Source organism: Mauremys mutica, chromosome 1 (genome assembly GCF_020497125.1).
Source record: "Mauremys mutica isolate MM-2020 ecotype Southern chromosome 1, ASM2049712v1, whole genome shotgun sequence".
NCBI classification, from domain to species: Eukaryota; Metazoa; Chordata; order Testudines; family Geoemydidae; genus Mauremys; species Mauremys mutica.
The window spans coordinates 223,300,728-223,319,543 of record NC_059072.1 but is presented as its reverse complement, the minus strand read 5'-3'; the positions used below and the strand labels follow the sequence as shown (position 1 = coordinate 223,319,543).

Here is an 18,816-nt window from a genome sequence, read left to right as displayed (position 1 = left end):
ATATGATTTTCAGTACAAACTGTTCTGAACATTTCTCACTCAGAGTATTTTAAAGTCTACAGTCTACATAGCTCCAGTGTCCTGAATGGAACTACGCCAACATGCACCATCTGAGGAGCTGGCCTGTCATTTTTAGACCATTTATGTGGCTGCAGCACGTGTGTGCTTCATTTGACTCGCCTGCCAAATGGTGCAGGGAGCACGTGGATTTGCCTGTGTTCAGACGCACACATCACAGTCTTGTCAAGTGCAAGAATTTCTGTGGAGAATTCGCATTTGTATCACAGTAATTGTATGAATTTGACACTGACTCTGATTCCCTCAGCTGTGTGATAGGGATGCCCTTTCCCTTTCCCTGACTTATGCAAGGCTCTCCCACTCGGTCTGTCCTGTTCAACTGCTCTGCTGTAAATATCAGAATGGAGAGCCGCATTCGTCAAAGAAGGGAATAAAGATGCTGTTTCACCCACGCATTTTAGAGACTGACTCACTGGTATTCAGGCATGCAGACAGCCTGCATATGCTTCCAGGTCACATGCATATGTGACATTTAGAAGAGTTAGGTGACCTGAAGTGAGATTATCTATTGGATCTAAACTAGCTGTAGAAAACGGACTTGGAAGCTTTAATCTATCCTAGTTAACCTTCAGCATTAAAAAAGAGGATGAGTGCATGGCTGTGCGTGGGGCAGGTATGCAAGAAGTGCTAAGAACGCTGTCAGAGCTGAAGGGGTTGTAAAGCTCTTTACAAACTGCACATTTGCTTTGATGACACTTCACTGTCGCAGAGACTACATCTGCACCGGGTGAGTCCCAGCTCTCAGACATACTCACTCTGGCTCTCATTGAGCTAGCGTGCGAAAAATAGCCGTGTAGCTCCAGTGGCACAGGCTAGCCGTCCTGAATACACACTCATGCGGTCCAGGAGGGTTTGTACTTGGGGTGACTAGCGGTTGCAGCCTCTCGCTGTTGCTCATGCTACTGCGGCCTCACTACTATTTTTAACACAAGAGCTCATTGAGAGCTACGGTGAGTGCGTCTATGAGAGCTGGGAATCATGCCCCTAGTTCCAAGTGTAGCTGTAGCCAGAGAGATGTAACGTGTCTTTCATACAGTAATGTATGTGTTATTTTTTATATATTAACAGTTGGCTTCAACTGAGGCATTGGGGATTTGTTCTTTTGAATCTGGAGATATTGTGTGTTCTCTATTAAGCTGCACCTTTCTGATTTTCCCCTCACCCCCCAAATTCTAAAAGTAGCCAACATGTGACGTACCAAGTGATACTACATTATTGCAGCAATGTTTTCCTTTAAAAATTCCACTAGGTGGTATTTAAATTTCTATTCAGGTTGGAGGTTATTTTAATTTCCCATCAGCTAAAAAGTAGAGGCTCCAGATTCATTTCAGTCTATGAGAATACACTTCACTTGCTGAACATAGCTTGAGGCCTGTTACTCAGAGATTACTGAGAGCTACAGGCTTATTTTTTTACAAACTCTTATTGTGTACAACAAAGATAATATTATCCACCCTAATTTTTCTGTTTATTCACTAGAAAATTAGTATGAAACCAAGCCCATTCAAACCCAAGTACTCATTGTGTGTTTTAGTTTGATCACAGCTAAGATCTGAAGTTATATAACTATAGATATGTTCAACATTGTTAAAAAGGTGAAATGATTGTTACTTTTTAAAATTAAATAATAACTTCAAATTGCAATATTGCAATTTACTAAAATGTAGCAACATATTGTCTTACGGTTCAAAATACACCATCCTGACAAAACCACAGTAGAGGTAGCCTACCAAATTTGATTTACCAACAGCCTGTCAATGTGAACTACATTGTTCTTAGCAGGGCCAGAATATTTTCACTTAAAGCTCTTTAATATTTCACTACTTGATTATATGACTTGCAATTAGTCACAAGTCTGCCTTAGGTTGTCTCAGGCAATGTCCACCAGAACATTTGAGCAGCTCTGCTTACTTGGTAAATGTTTTTTTGACTCCTTCTAAACACATAGGAAACAGACTTCTAGCATGGTTTTCTGGTCTTACTTCTAGCTCTTCCTTATTTGTCTCGTAACATATATTTAATCCAGTCACATGATGCAGACCAAAAGAAAATGCTGCAGTATAAGCCTGTACATGCAAAGGTGGTATCCTCCCATTTAGCATTAATAAGTTTCCCTTGTAACTTATCCACACATGAATGGTACTAGACAATTGATATTACTTTTAGGGGTAAGTCCAGCAAACACCACACGTGTGTAATTGCATATGTTCCACTAGTGTTTCCTATGTTATGGCTAGCAGGATACCAACTATGATATTATCATGTTTCCTTGTAGGGTGACCAGATGTCCGAGTTTACAGTCACGATTTTTGGGTCTTTTTCTTAAATAGGCTCCTATTACCCCCTAGCCCCATCCTGATTTTTCACACTTGCTGTCTGGTCACCCTATTTCCTCGTGCTGCCCTCTCTGTCTGTTTTAGACCACAGGTGGATACACTCTTAGGCTGTAAGCTCTTTAGAGTAGGAGCTTTTTGTTATATGTTTGTACAGAGCCTTGCTGTGACAGGGTATACCACATCCTTTGAGCCCTCGCGGTTCTCTCATATCCCACCCCAGAAAAGAAGCAGTAAAGGTGGGTCCTCCAGGCCTGCCTAGAAAGACTGCAGCAAAGCAGCCAATCAGAGCACAGCAGGCTCAGCTAAAAGGTGCTGCAGGGCATGGGTTGAGCTAGTCAGTTGTTGGCTGGGACCAGAAGGGTGAAGAAGGACTAGAAGGCTGTGAAACTCCACAGATAAAGAGGCTTGGGAGAGACAGTACTCAGGCAGGGATAGGACCAGGAAGCTCTCCAAGTGCAGATGCCTGAGAGAAGACCCTGAGAAATCAGGAGAGAGAGTGAGAGACTCTCCAAGAAAGGAAGCCTTGGAAAGACCCTGCTCAAATAGGGAATGCACAGAGAGCTCAAGAAGGTGATGGGACAGAGTAGGAAGCAGCCCAGGGTAGGCAGCAGCAGCAACAGCAACAATTAAAGGGAGGCAGTATGTGGCTGCTGTTTATAGGGTCCCTGGGTTGGGACCCGGAGTAGTGGGCAGGCCCAGGTCCCCCCACTGGCCTAAGTGGCCTAAACCTCAAGAAGGGGCTAAGACTCAATAATAAAAGCCCAAGAAAGTGGCTAGAATTTAAACGGGCCCAGAGATGGGGATGAAGACCCTGGAGAAGGCCATTTGTTGGCCTTTGTTACCCCAGAAAAGGTTCCTTCATGTGTTTTGACCATGTGTGAATTAACCAGAGGGCTAAGCCCCTGAAGACCCACCTGACGAGGGCAACAGCTGACAAAGAGCACCAGGAAAAGGAGTGAGTGCACCCTTTCACACTTGCACAATAGGGTCCTGGCCTCTAAGACTGGCTGCAATATAAATAATAAAACCTGAATAAATACTAGCACCCCAAAAGGTAGCTCTATCATTCAGATTACACAGATGGCATAGTTGGGATGCTATCAAATCAGCTGATATGTATTTGACTTCTTTATGGTCAAGGATTAGGCTTGCCAAGATTATTGTATTAAATGTAATAAAGCTCATTTAAATTTGTCATGTAAAAGAAATGATCATTCTATCTCTAGACTCTACAAACTGTGTGTGTTTGTGCTTGCATGCCGATCATCTGAATAGTCGTTGCAACATATTTTATTCAATGGCTGAGGACAAAAAGCCTCCTCCAGGAAACGTTATGATCTTGATAGCAGCAAAGAGTCTTGTGGCACCTTATAGACTAACAGACATATTGGAGCATGAACTTTCGTGGGTGAATACCCACTTCCGAAAGCTCATGCTCCAATACGTCTGTTAGTCTATAAGGTGTCACAGGACTCTTTGCTGCTTTTACAGATCCAGACTAACACGGCTACCCCTCTGATATATGATCTTGATGTTTCATTAACTGAATCCCTTGCTGCAGGTATAGCATAATGACTACCATTAATTTCTTGGCGGAACCTTCCTCCGCCATGTAGCCCCAGTAACTTCTCTGGAAAACACAACCAGGCTAGCTCGATCCTTTTTTGCCATTGGCAAGAAACCACAGTGCTTAGTATTGGGTAGAAAGTTAACCTAGATAATTCTTCCTCTGGCTTTCATTATTCTATTTGAGTTTTCAGTAAGGGAGATTTATGTTAGATATTAGTAAAAATGTCTAACCATATGACAGATAAGCAAGAGAAGAGGTTACCAAGGGAGGTGGTAGAATCCCCCATCACTGGAGGTTTATAAGAACAGTTAGACAAATACCTGTCAGGGATGATCTAGGTTTACTTGGTCCTGTCTCGGTGCAGGGGCTGGACTAGATGACTGCTTGAGGTCCCATCCAGCCCTACATTTCTATTATTCTATGACCTATACAGATTTTAGTGATAACAATGCAATACCATCTCTCTGTCAGTCTCTGTCACCTCCTGCCCACTCTGAGAACACAGCATCACACTGTGAGGGGCTGTGATCCTGTGTCCCAGGTCGCAACTCCCAGAGTGGAGAGCGGGGCCTAACGCCTGGGACACAGGAGATGCCACTGCCCAGGGTGAGGGGAGGGTGGGCTCACTCTCCAACCCCCATCCCAGGCCTCCCCTCCTCACTGGGAATTTTTCAGGAATTTCATTTCATCTCCCTGGAGGCAGGACCTGCCCTCCCCTCCCCCAGGGATGATAAAATGAAATAAAACAGAAATTTAAAAAAAAAGGCATAGGACTCTGCTTATAACTTTGTCAAACTAAAGGCATTTGGGCTTAAGTTTTCCAGGCTGGGTGTCTGATGTTGGCCTTAGATTGAAGCTTTTGGAAAATTTCAGCCAGAATAGTTTAGCCATATCTGAAAATGAGGCTATGGAATAACATGTTGTTTTTCATGGTGTCAGATATGCTTTGGAACTGGGACTTGAAATTTGATAGGGGAGTGGCTTTTACATCACAGATGTTCCTTTCGCTGACCTGTTGGTTGGGGGGTACGGAGAAGGGTTGGTGCCCAAGCCCAGCAGTACTGCCTACTGGTTATATTCTGTGCTGTGAGACTGGGACTGGAGGCTGGCAGAGGGAGAATGGCACTGGGAGTTGAGGGAAAGGCAGACTGAGAGCCAGAGGGAGACTGGTACTGGGAACCAGGGCAGCAATAGTAAAGGGAGACTGCAAGCCAGTAGCTATGGGTGAGACTGAGATTGGATGAGGAACCAGGTAGGAAACTGGGACTAGCTGGGCAAGGAGACCAGAGGGTGAGGGGAAGGAGGTGAGTACCTGATCACATAAGACCTCTGTCTCATTCAGTACACAGGATGGCCCTGCTCTGGGGACGAATCAGAGTTGTATAGTAAAAGAGGCTGTTCTCTGAAGGATCCCTGCTTCATTTGTTGCGGAAGTTGGAAGGTGTGCAGTGAATGAGGCAGGGAATTGCAGGAAGAAAAAGGATGGGCTCATGGTTAAGGAGGTTGAATACTGCCTTGGAGAACTGGATTCGTTCCCTGCCTCTGCCACAGAGTTCTGATGTGATGCTCCTTTTCTGGATGCCTGGCTTGAGACTCTGGGTCTGACTTGCAGAAGTGCTGAGCTCTCCCAGCTGCAACTGGGAGCTATGGTTTGAACATGCTGTAATGCTAAGTAAAGAATCAGATCTTCAGCATTTCAAATTGGGCACCAAAAATTGGTGGATACTTTTGACTTTAACTTCTCTGTGCCTCAGTTCCCATCTGTTAAATGGGACTAATAGCCACTTACCTCACATGGGTGTTGTGAAAATACATTTATTTTTGTTGGTGATACTGTAGTCGGATACAAAATGAGGAGCTCCACAGAAAAGCCCATGAGGAAATTATAATTCTGTCTTCAGCTCAATAAAAAGAAAACAAAATATTTACTTATTTAGTGCACAGGATAGCTATTGATCACTTAATTGAGGCCAGAGTCCTCTGGAAAAAAATAGTATGTAATTGTGTAATTAAAAACTGTACCATAATGCATGTACACAGGCAGGCTGAATTAAGATTGCACCGGCAACCTTAATTCTGGCATGACCTAAATTTGCTGTGCATATAAAAAGTCTTACAAGTAATTCTTACCAGCTCCAGTAAAAGAATGCATATCACTACAGCAGTGATAGACAATGGTGTAGCGCAAAATAGAAAATTAATACCATATCTCTGATTCCAGGATATGTGCATTCTGTTCATTTACTTTCAATCCACCCTTCCCTTCTTTCAAAGGCCCGTTTCCATCTAGTTGTAGTCTCTTCTTTCTGGAAGTTAGATATTAAGTGATAGAACATGAGCATTACTGAGATAACCTGGGACTTTACCAAAGTATATTTAATTAGCTGAATTTGTTAATTAATTATAGAGAGGAAAAGTTCATAAAATAGTGGGAAATATGCATATCCGAATCTTATTCAGCTATGAATGTTTGTGGTCTGTTTAAAATTCAGTGCCATGAGATTCCTGGGAAATAGAACAAAGTAAACATCTCCACTTGTGAATTTTGCAAGTAGTTGGAGATTTTGTAAAAATCCAAAGGATGACATTTTCCAGAGAATGTTTTGCATTGCAGTGAGTGATAATGCAGCATATGGGAAATTGTTCTTTCTTGATCAAATAGTCATGCTAATCTTGTCAATGTGTAAATGAAAGATGCGCCTGCTGCATTCTGGATCTTGACACTTCTCTAATTTCACCTTAGACACTCTTGCTTTAGGGCTGCAGAGTGCATAAAGGGGAATTAGCTACACACGTACAGGATAAAGCAAGCTAGTAAACTACACTGATATTACTTATTTAAAGCAAAAATACAAGCATGTACTTTTTTCCTGAGTCGAAGTGATTGAGAATCCTGTATAATTTCCTGTATAGAGTCATGCAAATATAATCTATAATGACTTAAAATGTAAGGATACTAGTGGCTGACTTTGGTATCCTGTCATGTAGCAAATGAGAAACTGCTGCCTGCATTAAACATATGTCACTGTTAGTAACATTCTGTTGGAAACCTGTTTTCTAAGCAGAATAATTATCCTTATTTGAATAGAATAAATTACAAGTAATCCAGGCAGATTTCATTGCATGTAGAACAGGTACAGTCACTGGTAGAAAACTCATGAATACCATTACCAGAACAGTCCCTCCACAGTGAGTAAATGACATAAACGAGACCAAGGAAATACAATGTATTGAATTTCTCCAACAATAAAATTTCATTTCCAAAAATAGAATATGCCTTAAACAATCTTCATTATGTACATTCCATAGAAAACAAGCTGTGGGTATCACATTTAATCATAATATTTAAATATCTGTTTGATCATACTCAATTTCTGTGCAATATTAATACAGTGGAAAAATATATAGGAGACAGTATTTTATATTACCTTCTAAGGCCCTGATTCTTTATCCTTTGTTCAGGTGAGTAGTCGCATCAAAATTGGTGGGACTATTTGCTTCAATAAGGGTTGCAGGATTGGGTTTTAAGACCCACAATTCCAGGAAAGCACTTAAGTGTGTGCTTAATTTTAAGCATGTGCTTAAGAGCTTTCCTGAACAGAGGTGCTTTCCTGAATCAGGGTCAATTTAAGGATCTTTTTACCTCACATTTCTGTCACCAAGTTCTGTACAATGTAAAAGCATTGCATAAATATCTGAACAACAGTGCATTTTACATTTTTAGGCAAAAGAAAATACTGTGGCTCTACAGCAAAGGAGGAATTTAGGATGAACTCCTCTTCAAAGAGCATACGTAAAGATTTTCACCTTACTTTAACTCTTTATTTTACAGAATTTCAAACCCATCCATTAACCAATCATTAATATGTAAAAGTAAAGCATGGAATAGATCAACTTTTACTAAGCCTGCAATCTGCGCTTTCATAAAAACATTTTATCCATGAAACTGTTATATCAATATTATCTATTTTCAACAGCAAGAGAAAAAATTCAACTAATAAGAACATCTTTCCCCCTGGAAAATGGTTTATTTGTTTTTATGTTTGTTTGTTTGTTTTGTTTTTTTTACTCAAACCATGAGTTACATTATTCTCTGCTCATAAAATCAAACTTATTCCTGAATATGTACAAGTTCACCGCTTTCTGTTTTGTGCTAGGTTATGTCACCAGTACTTTTTACATTATGCAAAATAGACAACAAGAAAGGGATATAAATGTACAAAGAGGACATTTTTATGGAGTCTCTTGTATTTAGGAAGTTCATAATCTTCGTACAAATATATAAAATATTTCAATAATCTGCACTCGTTATATTTCATTCTGTTTCTCTTTTCAGATCTGCAAGATAAAAACAGACAAGAAATGTATCATTTAACATTGTATTCGTGGACATTTTTTGAGAAATCATGAAAGTTCATGTAAGTTCTTAATGAAATATATTCTTAGCATCTGCAATTTGCCTTGCACATTGTGTAGTCATTTACACCAGTGCAGAGTGGAATGAATACCAAGTGGGTGTAAAATACCATCATTTTGATGTGGTACTTTCCTCTACCCACAGTTCACATATCTCTAATGAAGCTGTTGATGTCCTCATGATTCTTCTAATTGTCTTATTCTTTAATGAATCTGTCTAAGGTCTTAGCCACTATGGCATCCTGTGGCAATGAGATCCACAGGATAAATAATAAATATGCATTGCATAAATATAAAACCCACCATAGTATTTCCTTTCATCCGTTGAAAATGTATTGCCTTTCAATTTCATTGAATGTCCCCTTGTTGTTTAACTATGAGAAAAAGTAAATGGGAGCATCTAATTTTCCTTCTTTATACAACTCATTAGTTTGTACACAATCATCATATCCTTCTTATTCATTGCCTCTATAAACAGTCCAAGCTTTTTCAAGTCTCTCTTCATATGGAAGTTTATCTTGGCCTCTATTTTTGCCACTTCTCTCTCCACCCCTTTTATTTCTGCTGTATGTCTTTTGAATGACAGCGCTGAACACATTATTGCAGGTGAGAGCAATATTTTCTGCCCTATTTTTGTACATCCGAACAGTTTGATTTTGGGGCTGCTGCTGGCACCCAAGATTTTTTGCCTGAATAGTTACAGTTAATGTATAACCTTGCATAGGGTCTAATCCGGTTCTCTTTGAAGTTAAGTTACCATTGATTTCAATCGTACAGATCAGGTCAATAATGAGGAAATACCAGATTTGAAATGCAGGAAATTTGCTTTCTTGAGATATTTGTTTAATCAGTAAAATTTTAAGTATTTTCAAGATACCTGTATTTGGTGTAAACTCTATTGCACTCACTAAACTTTTACTAAACTTCTCAGAAAATTAAACAGTCATAGCACCAAGAAAAATGACCCTGGTTTATAGCTCACAATATTTTACATAAATACTGATTTTTGATGTGGGGGCCTTATCAATCGGAGCAAAAATGGAAGAGAGACTGGAACTGATCAGTTTACAGCAGAGGCAAATAAGAGAGGACATAGGAATGCTATACCAAATAATCCCACATGACTAATCCTGATGGCTTGGAGAAATTAATTAAGAATGAGGTAAAAAAATTCACAGAATGTTTCAAACACTGTTTATCTCTTATAATAATCAAAGCAGCCTGATCACACCTCAGTTTGGCTTTGTATGTTTATCAGCTGCCTGTCACTTAATTTCAGCCTGAATTTTCTTCAAGTTATCTCACAGACAAATGGCTTTCGTTGGACATCTTTTCAAATTCTGGTCTCACTTTCACCAGTATTAATGTGAAGGAACTCAACTGAAGTTGATAGAACTACACCAGATTTACACCGGTCTGTGCCCAGAATTTGGCCACTCAAGTATTACATAACCCCAGAAAGACACTGTTGGTTTGAGAGCTCTGACTACTCAAATCCCTTGCACCTGCAAGTTGTTAGATTTTATTTTTGTCATTTTATGAATATAAGTTTTAAAAGTCTGCTTGTTGGATTCCCAGCACATAAACACACATGCCTTCGAATCTGGGTAATTACATTCTGCCCACATATAGTCTCCCTGAAGTTTCAGCTCCCTGCTGTGTGACTGTTGCTGAATGCGAAGAGGTGTGGTTGCTTTTCAGCCATAGGTGAATGGAAATACTTCTGGTGACATTTGCTCAAACCCTACCCTCAGATATGTATGCAGGGCTCTTACTGACATTGGTGCAAGCCAGGCTGTGTACACTTAATAGCATAATTTGGTTCTTAATTTGTAAATTATTTTGTGATCCTTCAAACTGAAAGATGCCAGTGTAAGATATTGTTTTATATAAATAAAGAATGAGCGGCTGCTTTAACTAGAGTTCCTTTGTTTAATGGGCTTGAGTCAGATTTTTAACTTCACTTTAGCACAATAAACATCTTAGTCAGTAATATTGTATTTCCAGAAAGGGGTATCTCCATTGACAGCACAACTACAAAGGAGCCATTATGATGTCAATGCAAGTCAGAAAGCTCCCCTGTCTTCCATCTCCTAATCTTCCCTTAACTCCCTCTTACACCAGTTTGAGCCTCACTTATTTCCTCAGTTCTACTCAATTACATAAGCATGGCCAGTCCCAGTCCCAGCTTCTGGCAATCAGAGGTTTAGGGACACCCAGAGCATGGGGTTATGTCCCTGACCATCTTGGCTAATAGCCATTGATGGATCTATCCTCCATGAGCTTCTCATTCTTCTTTGATCTCAGTTATGCTTTTTGGCCTTCACAACATCCCCTGGCAATGAGTTCCACAGGTTGACTGCACATTGTGTGAGGAAGTATTCCCTTTTGTTTTAAACCTGCTGTCTATTAATTTCATTGGGTGACCCCTGCTGCTTATGGAATGTGAAGGGATAAATAATACTTCTTATTCACTTTCTCCATACCTTTTATGATTTTATAGATCTCTATCATCTCTCCCCCCCTCCAGTTGTCTCTTTTCTAAGATGAACAGTTCCAGGGTTTTTTAATCTCTCCTCATGTGGAAGCTGTTCCATACCCCTAATCATTTCTGTTGCCCTTCTCTGTACTTTATCCAATTCTAATAATCTTTTTTGAGATGGGGTGACCAGAACTGCACGCAATTCTCAAAGTGTGGGCATACCATGGATTTATATAGTGGCATCATGATATTTTCTGCCTTCTTGTCTATCCATTTGTAAGTAGAGTCAGGATGAGCTCTACCCTGACCTCTGGTGGTAGATTATGGGGAGTGCAGAAAGAAGTTTCAAGTATTCGCATTAGCAATTCAGTTATTTGCATTGGCACACCCACCCCCACTTAGCATACCGCACAGCAGCTTGGGATGGTTATTTTCACAGCTGTGGGAGCCCCAATTTCGTTGTTATTGGGGCAGGAGCAATAAAATATTGTCACCCCGATTAAGTAAATGAGGAACTACAAAACTGTCTTATGATAGAGGGTTTCATTATCAATTAAATAGCACTTGCTAGACAAGGGACATGGGTTCCAAAACCCAGTCAAGGGAGAGAGGCTGGGGACAGATATCTGTACTTGGTGGTATAGGCTCCTTGTGTGAGCCAGAAGCACCAGTTCCACCTATGCCTCTCTCCACTGTGGAATGTCAGAGTTAATTTTTGATTCCCTGAAGAATCTAGATGCAGGTTACTGAGCTGAATTCACTGGTACTGGGGCTCCCCTACTATGAGCTGGAATCACTAAGAGCTGAAATCACTGAAGAGCTGGACTTGCTGAGCTGAGAGCACTGTGCTAATAAGTGGAGCTGAAATCACTGAAGAGCTGGACTTGCTGAGCTGAGAGCACTGTGCTAATGAGTGGGGGAGCCTGAAGCAATACTGGCAGAGCGGAGTGGAGCAGTTTGTGCAGCCACTGGGTGAGTGGAGCTGAGCAGTTCGCGAGGACGGCTGGAGTGGATCACAGGACAGCTGGTGGACCAGAGCAGCTGGCAGAGTGGAGCAGCCCACAGAGCAAGCGGAGCTGAGCTGTTTGCAGGGATGACTAGTGGAAGCAGAACCCCACGAAGAGGCAGGGCAGTTGGCCCCGAACCACGTAAGGTGCCCCTTTCTACCCAGGCTGGGGAGGGGGACCTCTGCAAAGAGACTCTTGAACTCTGGGGCTGCACTGACCCGGGACAGAGACTTTTGAATTGTGGGACTTTTGGGACTGTGGGTGATTTGGGGGGTTGCTGGACTCAAGGGCCCAGAGAGAAGGACACGGCCCAAGTTGCTGGGGTGGGTCTTTGCTCACGGTTTGACCTATGAACTCTAGTTGAGGTATTTTCCAAATTTAATGCTTGTTGTTTATCTTATGTGATTAAACCTTTTCTGCTAAACCAAGAGTCTGTGCTTGCGAGAGGGGAAGTATTGCCTCCTTGAGGCGCCCAGGGGTGTGTGTAATATTTTCCCAGGTCACTGGGTGGGGGCTCGAGCTGGTTTGCATTACGTGGTGGGGAAGGGACCCCTATGTATTGAACCTGGCCCTTGCTGCTATCGTTTCAGCCTAGCAGAGGGGTTACACATTTCCTATTGGTTCCTAACATTCTGTTAGCCTTTTTGATTGCTGCTGCACATTGTGGATAGTTCTCTGAAAACATCTGCTCAATGACGCCAAGGTCTTTTTCTTGAGTGGTAGCAGCTAATTTAGACCCAACCATCAGGTATGTATATCATTTTATATTCCTCCAAATATCTACTATTCTCTGTGTGTAAGCTGAGCTCTGTTGATACTGATGGGAGTTTGTAAAGTAAAACTACATGCTGCTATATACAGTATTAATATGCTACTGATATCCAAGTGGTTTGACTGCTTGGATCACCTCAGTCACTTGCTCAGTTCCTCCACCCACTCCTAGGACCTTCCCCTTACTATAACTCTGCCCCTTGCTTATAAATCCAGTCCTTTGACTCTCATATCCCCAATGAAATCAATAGCATATGCCAGACAAAGTTAAAAGCTTTAAATTTATTCGTATTATTTTTTGAGACTTATTGTGTTAGATACTTTATAAGCAGACAGTGAGAGAGAATCTCTGCCCTCAAGTGCTTATTAGTCTAAATAGACAAGACAAATAAAAATTTGGGAGGGGAAACAGAGGCACAAATAGGTGAAGTGACTGGTCCAATACTACAAAACCAGTCAGTGGCAGAGTCAGAACTCCTGACTCCCAATCCAGTGCTCCATCCACTAGACCACACTGTTTCCCCTACTGCATCATGCCAACCATCTATATGCTTTGCAGGAGTTTTTCTTTCTTTTTTTTCCTGAACATTTTAAATTCTTTGAACTGTATTCCCCAGTCCACCAAGTTCACTTTGCACCATTTATGAAATACAAAGTGAGTCTAGCTCAGCCAAAACCTCCAAGTTGAGGATTCCCCTTGTGTAGATGGAGTGGAGAATCAAGCTCTTCATGTTTTAATTTGTTTTAATTTAGTGAATTGCTGTGACGGTTATGTGCAATGCTTCATAAATTAACAAACACTAATAATATTACTGTCACAGTTCAGGGCAACTGCACCTGCATTCCCCCTCTGTGATCCAGCAAGGGCTCCCACTCTAGGCTCACAGCTCCTCAGCCGTAACCTCTCCTGACCATGCATCTCTCCCTCCTGACCAGGGTTTTTCGAAGTTGCACAGTACCCTGCCTACACTGTGAGTTCCTAGGAAGCCAGACTGCCTGAGCTTTCTCTCTGGAACAGGTTAATTGCCCATAGTTATAAGTTACCACACAGCTCTTTCTAAGCAAGTACGTTTATTCTTAAGGTGAAAGCATTACAGAGAACCTACACAATTGCTAATAAGCTTATCAGAGCTCACCTCAGCTCCCACAAAGCCTCTGGCCTGTGTCAGCCCTTCCAACCTTCCACAAGGATTGCCTACTGCTGCCTTGGACAATAGGTCCTTCAGTTTGCTGGATCAGAAAGAAGGGCCTGAGTCAATTTAAACTCAGGCTGTTTATCCAAAAGTCCTGTCTTTCTCTGTTGGTCTCTGGAGAATCCAGTTTGAACCAGTGTATACAAGTCTCTCCAGGTGGTGGTAGCTCTCTGGAGGCATTACAACCTAAGTAAATTTGTCTAATCACCCAGCACTATTCTTAGTTCCTAGAGGGCTGTGGTCACCTTCCCCCATGGTATTATAAACAACCCCTGGCCCACATAAATGTAATATAGTACGATCTCCCAAAGATATTGCATGAAATTGCCATATTTGTTACAATTACCTTACTCGCCAATGCTCTCCCAGCTCTCTAGAATTGCTGCTAATTGCCAAATGAGTTTCCTTGCTTACCGACCCCTCTTTTAGCTCCCTGCGGGTTCCAATCTGCTCTGAACTCTCTCTGTGCTGCTCCAATTTGCTGTCTCTCAGGTCCCAAATGCAGTCTATTTTTAGACTACAAACTCCTACAGAGATCAATGGGAGTGTTTGAACTCAAAACTAGGATACTAGATGGTACATTAATAATTTTCATACTTACACTCCCCTGGTTATTTTTTAGCTGCTGTAGCCTTTCTACCAGTATCTCTTGTGCCACTCAAATCATCTCTTACCTTTCATCACGCTACTCTGATCATTTTAAAATAAATCAATGGGATTTAAACACATGCGTAAAGTTAAGTGCATGCTTAAGCACTGTCCTGATTAGGGATGGTCTTAAGCATGTGCTTAAATGCTTTCCTGAATTATGGATTTCATGTCCCTTCCTACCCCCAAGACCCTCTACTTTGTCATTCTAAAATTCACAAGACTTTTGGCAGCCCAATCCTACTCCCAGTGAAGTGAATAAGGCTTTTTTTTTTTTTGGCCATTGATTTCAATGGGAACAAGAGTGAGAACTGTCATTTGCTAATCTTGTAACAAATTCAATGATGGGCATTTGAAAATAGGAAGCGATCTAATCTGGGTAAGACCGAACATCGATGAAAATTTACAAAATACACTGGAATAACATTGCTGACCTGCAAATGCTCAGGAGATTTTTTTTTTCCAAACATAAATCTCTCCTGTATCTTTCCCCCACCCCTCCAAAATACCAGGATATTGACTAACTGGCAGTGGATTAAAAATTACATTCTAAAATGCTGCAGCAATGATTCCAAACTGTCAATATATTCTGCTATTTTACTAAACTGTAAGTGACTAAAATATTTGAGAGAAGGAATTTTTTAAAAAGGGAAGTAAATCTGTGTTTGGGCTGAAATCTTGTATGTTGCATTGCAGGATGTTGTGGGATGAAATGGCCAAGTTTAATGCTAAAAACATGGAGTGATCCTTTCTAATGGTTAGATGGGGGGCACTATAATATAGAGGTATGTATGTGTGACCCACTTGTATAGTTAAAGACTGTATCCTAATGCATATGTGTTAGGGGGTTGCATGATCAATCTCTATCCATGCCCCTCCTAGCCTTTGAGTGCTTGACTCTGCCACTTTAATGATGCAACTTTTTACATGTGACATTATCTTTGCCAAAAGAAAGGTGCATATTATTAGCACCAAATATGTACCTAATAGAAAACAAGCAATTGTTCTGCGAGCCCAAAGATGCAATAAATGCCTCCCACTCAACAAGCTTCCAAACTGGAGACCACATGATGTTTACTTCTCACCAGGACCCATTTATAGACATGTTACTCACCACTGCCACAGTTACACATGCATAGATAAAAGAGAAGAAAAAGTACTGCATCTTTTTATACAATTTGGAATAAAGATTTACCCTTCCATTTAGCATTATAATTTGACCAGGAGCCCATATCACAACCCCCTTATACACTATAATCAATAGAAAACATCCAGCATATTTCCCATGTGCTATATGCTGACAACATGCAAATTCAGCAAACTATTAAAGAGAAATCATTGCAGTTATTGGAAAACATCAGTAAATGGGCAGGGACAAGGGTGAGAATTTTAAAAGTGGGGAAAAGGAGCAAATTACAACAGGAAAGGTTTCCTTTAGAGATGTCAGAAGCCACAGAAAAGACTTTTGTCCTCAGAGCTTTTAAATGATAGCTGGGCACTGAAAACAAATAAGCATCCTGGGAATGAAAGATATTAAATTCAGTAAAGTAAGACGGGGACAGAGTTCATGAACTTTTATAAGTCTGAAGCAGAATTGGTATGATGTTCCAAACACACAGGACTAAAGAAGGAAAACATGCAAAAAATAAATTCAGGGCCATATCCTTAGTTGGCAGCTTCACTGCACCAATCTAGGGAATTGGTGCAGTGAAAGGAAAATTTGGATGATCCATTAGCATACCCTAATTTTGCCATTTAGCAGGCAAGAGACTTACCCTTCCTGAGAAGGTAACTTGAAGTTTTAATGGCTCTGTCTTAATTAGTTGCCTTATCATGTTGCCCTTACTTCCTTTCAACTGGCACCATCTGTTGAGATCACCTTCTCCTTTGCATCCGATTTAATATTTATATTGTATGTGGGATATCTGGACTGGAAGTCACCAAAGATGGAAGAGACAGTAGGAGGTCAAATGCGTTCCAGTCATACACATTAGCACTGAGAACGGGATTAGAGGGAGAAGTTCTCTAATATCCATGCTTATGTTGGGTAAGGGTTGAGTTAGCAAAGGGAGATTGGCTCTTTTACTTTCCATTAACTAAAGTTAATTGACAAAAAATGTAAAAATGAAAGATTTTTTTAAAATAATTTTTCACTTCACCCAGTGGGGAAAAAAAAGGTAGGCGGTGGGGATGACCACCAAAAGCAAATAAGAGCAGTGACATTTTTCTTCACAAGGTTTAAAAAAAAAGTCAAATTTTTTTTTTGAAATTTCATCGAAAAACAAACTATGTAGACAAAAATGACATTTTTCCACAAAAAAAGTCTTGAAACCATGTTTGCTGACAATAACATTTTGACCATCTTTATTATTAAACAGCTTTAACATCTCCATCCTTGCTTTCCTTCCTGTTATTGTTCAAGTTAAATTGCATCTCCGTGTAGTGATGATAACAGTGGGAATGAAGGTAAATTTTGACTTTTTTGCAGTATTGTAGCTTAGTAGGAAGTGCACAAGCAAGCGCTGATAGTTTTTGTAGCAGAATATCTAGCGAACAGAAATAGACCTTCAGACTGCTGGGCAAAGTGTGGCATAAAACCATTTCACCTGATGCACTGCTCCTGTTATTTCTTGCTGGGACACCACAGTCGTCATTTCTGCTGCCACATTTCTTGCCGGGCTGCTGTTTGCCCCAATGCTGAATTAACAATTGCTCCTGCAGAAGAGTGACAATTTAGCATGGTGGCCGCTGAGGGCTGTTTCAGACAATATGTGAAGGGTAAATTTCAAGGCAATTGTCAACTGTGGCATTGTGTTGACCTATGGCCAGCATGAGAGTTTAAAACGTAATAAAAAAAGAACAGATAAGGGTATGTGTTTGCATCTGTCTGGAGGACTTTTGATCAAAATGCAGTATTATTAGTTTCTGAGTGGTTGCTAGGCTACCCTCCTTTATATTTGAAGACTGCAGGGGCACACCAATTGATTTGTGCAAGCAAGTTATGTGGACATTAATCAGCATGAACAAGGAAATAAATGAACACATTAGAAGTGAGAATTTTATTTGGGATGGGCGGGTGTATTTATCTTAATTCAGTTTTTAAATCAGTTGAAATAACACAACAGCAATTCTTTTTTCAGATGAAAAATCATTTTACTTTCAGAATTGAAATGGCCAGGTTTTATGTAAGCTCTGGTAATAATTCAGTAGAAGCCAATTACTTCTCCAAGGATCTTAAACAATTAAATGTACTTCTTACTCAGATAAATCAGCACACGTGATCGGCTGTCATCAAATCAGTCATGTGACAATGGTAAAGAATTATAGTTTTGAAGAAACTGTCCCTATGCCCTCAGATTCTCTCTTTCACATCAAATGCTTTGCTGTAAAAACAATCTTTACCAAGAATCGATATTCAACTACAGATTGTCCAGATGAGCCATCAGCTTCACTCTTCTTCCAGCTGTGTTCGCTTTCTGCTGTTCAGGAGAATTTCATCCAGCTGGCTCAGTTTGTTTATCAAATCCTAAGGGCGCTGAAGGTTTAGAACTCTTCTCAACCGGGTTTGGAACCAGCAGAACGTGTCTGGTTCTTCTGGGTTCAATACCTTGATCACTCTTAATTATGGAGGCTATTGGGGTATAGGTATAGTCAATGACATATTTTATCTCATCTATTTTTATCAGTATTAGATCTCCTAGTTTAAGTTTGGATAAACTGGATTCTGATGATTAAAGAAGAAAAACTGAGTCCTCTTAGATTTGGCATATTTCCACTCTGTATCATTTGAGCGAGAATTTTAAGCACCAGGGGATTTTTTTTAACCTTTAAGGTTTACAACATTGCAACATTTTTTGAGGCCTTGCTGTTTCCTTCTGTCCAACTACAATATGAATGCCACAGATAATCAGACACGCTATGGAGAATTCTTCTCATTACATGTAAGTCATAGGCCGAACATAGGATTCCTGAGGTAAACATGTTCTATGAGCTTGGATACGATTTATAGTTGTACTCTTGCTAGTGGCCATTTGAATCGGTTCTGTTTTTTGTGGTGACACGGGCAACCCATTCCAAACTACACACACGTGTGCTTCAGTAACAGCAGAGCCAGTTGAAAAGTTTCAAATTTCAAAATTTTCCAATAAAAAAAAGACTATTTTCACAAAAATAGTAATGAAAAAGGGCTCCATTTTTTGATCCTCTCTCATCCTGAGTTCTGGGGTTTGTAGTACGGCCCAAGCCTAAAGCTATCAAGACCATGCAAATGTCTTGTTAACTTCTTGCAAGCCCATATGTCCACCAAACATTCTTT

The 18,816-nt window shown here is 40.6% G+C and overlaps 1 protein-coding gene across 2 annotated transcripts in view; it reads right to left on the bottom strand.

Moving 5' to 3' along the window:
• Nucleotides 1-8,283: 8,283 nt before the first annotated feature.
• Nucleotides 8,284-18,816, bottom strand: part of SMPX (small muscle protein X-linked) — a 92,565-nt gene continuing 82,032 nt past the window's right edge. For both annotated transcript variants that reach the window (XM_045011943.1, XM_045011877.1), the window contains exon 5: nucleotides 8,284-8,322. The gene's annotated coding sequence lies outside the window, so the exon portion shown is untranslated. The remainder of the gene's footprint in view (nucleotides 8,323-18,816) is intronic.